The following is a 2,994-nucleotide window of genomic DNA, read 5'->3' as shown; positions in this document are numbered from 1 at the left end:
GATGGATTGGGGAACCGGTCGAGTGGTGTCCTGGAGCACACACTGTCTGTCCCATTGTTTGCGGTCCCCCCTGTCACCACGGGCGCCGGAGCTCGAGTCTGCCGCCGTTCCTCCTGACCTGTCCTCCGTTCCGGAGGAGTACCACGACCTTGGGGAGGTGTTCAGTAAATCCCGCGCCTTGTCCCTGCCCCCCCACCGTCCTTATGACTGCGCCATCGACCTCTCTTCCGGGGAGTCGTCTATTCAATCTCTCCCGGCCCGAGCGTGAGTCTATGGAGGAGTACATCGGGGAGTCCCTCTCCACTGGGATCATCCGCCCTTCCTCTTCACCGGTTGGAGCGGGGTTCTTCTTTGTGGGGAAGAAGGACGGTTCGCTTCGTCCCTGCATTGACTGCCGGGGGCTGAACACTATCACCGTGAAGCAGTGTTTCCCCTAGAATTTTTTTTAGGCCCGGTGGTAAGAGCTGATAGTGTGATTTGTTATACATTTTTCATGGGATGCTAGAGTATTTGTTGGTTATTTCCATATAAAACACTTGCTTCGCCATCACAAGTTGATAATGATTCAATAAACACGTTATAAACAATAAACAAATTTTATTTACAATACACTAATTTTATTTACAATACACTAATTTTATTTACAATACACTAATTTTATTATGAACACAGTGAGCATGGCTGGTTGCTACACTTGATCTTTCTTGGCTTTTTGAAGAATTGCTCCATGGCCTCTTGATAAGGGAAGTTTCCAACAGGCGGCCCATTTATGGATATTTTCAGGCAGTCCCCCAAGTGCTCTCCCTGCAGCCTGTTCCTGAGGTCAGTTTTCACCTACCAAAAGTGAAGATTTGTTTTTGTCTTTGTTCATTAGATTTTAAAATTTTGACTAAAGGTAGAAATTACTTTGCTAAAATTATTAATGAGTTGTGTTACTTACCCTGTTCATAGTGGAAAAATCTCGCTCACAGTTAACACTGCTGAGCGGAATAGTGAGCCCAATTGCAGCAAGCTTGCTCAGACAGGGGTAGAGCTGACTGAGCTCATCGTACTGTGAGGTCAGCTCCTTCATTACATCCATCTGGTTCTTGTCCTATAGTTTGATAGAGCAGTTGACAAGGAACATTAACATAGGATGAAATTTGATAAAGGACAAAGCTAGCTCTTAAAAAAATCTTTCACCTTCAGAATGCCAGTAGTGAGATGTTCTCTGAATGAAGACCACTCTTCCAGCAGTGTCTGCTCATCCATTGGGTGGAACTTTTTTGCGAGAGTCTTCATTTGGCTCACAGGCACATCCTGATCCAGCTTCCTGGCTGCTTGTGGGCTCAGCACACTAAATGCCCCAAGGATGTGGAGTTCCTGGAAACGCCCGTTCAACTGCTCCACAAGTTGCAGCAGATATGGCTCCATCACCTAGTTTGTTAAAAAAAAAACTTTTTATCCTATGATAATTGTGGTACAAAATAGTTGTATCTGTCAGGTTGCAATTAGCTAATATAAATAAATATAAAAATAAATACCTGAGTGCAAAATCGACCCCAAAATGATTGCTGGTCACTGCTGCCAGAGGACTGCTGCCCTCTCCTCTCTCTCTCCTCTTCAGCCCTGATATTAAACATTCCCAGCCCCCTGGGATCATTCAGGTCGTGGTGGAGTTTGGCCAGGGCTGAGCCAGGAGGTTGGTTGTGACCTGCCTCCTTAATCCTTTGGATTGAGGCAATTGTGACTGGTACCTGAGGGAAAAACAAAGTTACATTTAGTATGCAGTGTGACAACTGCACAACCAAATAGTCTTAAAATATCAAATCATTTGTTTGGATTAAAAAAAAAGTTATAACAAGGACAGTGGATAATCTAACCTGGTCTTTCACAGCGAGGAAATTAACGTCCTCCTTCTGGAAGATCTTTGACAATCTCGCCAGATGAGGAAGCACATCAGCCTGAAGGTGCAATGCAGCTACAAAACGATAAGTGGCACAAAAGGAGTAGAGTCCTTTTGCCACAGGGCACTTATTGTGTTGTACCTCCTCTGCAAGGGCCGTCAGCACTGCAGGGAGATTTCTCTGCAGGTTTGCCACTGCCTGGTGCTGAGAAAGCCAGCGTGTGTCCTTGACCTCCTATACATTATTGCAGGGAAAATATTATGAAATATCTGGTGCAATGAAAAAAAATTCTGCAATCTTTCCTCCTTGTAAAAATTAAGGTTTGTTTTACCTTAACTTTCAGATTAGCGATTCCCAGTGTTGTGGCTGCTGCCTTCAAAACTTCTGTCCTGTTGCTGCTGTTACAAAAATACAGGTGAAGATGCTGCAGGTGGTCCCTGAAAGTCTTCATGTAGGCTGTTTTCTCTGAGGCATCTCTGCAGACCAGAGCCAAACGATGGGCAGCACAGTGCACAGCGACTAGCCATGGCATGGTGTCGCAGAGTTGTTTCGCCACTACATTATGGCGTCCTATCTTTAAAAAGAAAAAAAGATTTGAGGGTATAATTGCAAAAAAAACAATATATTTAAGTCCAATAATCGTATACCTGTCATGACTGCTGCACCGTCCGTCCCAAGACCAAATATTTTGTCCTTGGGAATGCCCTTCTGATCAAGGATTTTATGGATGGCAGTCACAATGGTGTCAGCCTTCCCATCAGGAAGGGGAACCAAATCCAAAAACTGGCTAAAAAGAACTCCCTCTTTATCAAGGTATCTAAAATAAAATAGTTTTAAAATTAAATAAATACACATAGCTTGATCTTGCAATATATTTTTCAAACTATGTTAAATTATTGTTACAAGAAAACATTATCTTTTTACCGAACATGTACATCCAGCTGTTTAATCACAGCAACATCAGTGCTCTCATCCAGTTCGATCCCGACAGCCTGGGAGTTTCTAATGTCCTGCAGGATTGGTGCTTCTATAACACCAGCCAGTATTTCCAGCATTTCATCAACCATGCGGTGGGACCTATAGTTGGTGGATTTCCCTATCTTTGAAA

At 43.7% G+C, this 2,994-nt stretch overlaps 1 long non-coding RNA gene across 1 annotated transcript; it reads right to left on the bottom strand.

Annotated features, from left to right (window-relative positions):
* Positions 1 to 458: 458 nt before the first annotated feature.
* Positions 459 to 1,685, bottom strand: LOC132452560 (uncharacterized). The gene is made up of 2 exons (XR_009524402.1): positions 941 to 1,685; positions 459 to 834 (listed from the first exon to the last, which is right to left on the bottom strand). It is a non-coding gene; the product is annotated as an uncharacterized LOC132452560 (long non-coding RNA).
* Between the last annotated feature and the right edge of the window lie 1,309 nt (positions 1,686 to 2,994).

This window comes from Gadus macrocephalus, chromosome 23 (genome assembly GCF_031168955.1).
Source record: "Gadus macrocephalus chromosome 23, ASM3116895v1".
NCBI classification, from domain to species: Eukaryota; Metazoa; Chordata; class Actinopteri; order Gadiformes; family Gadidae; genus Gadus; species Gadus macrocephalus.
Note: the sequence above shows the minus strand (reverse complement) of the source record. Positions and strands in the feature narration are given on the sequence as shown.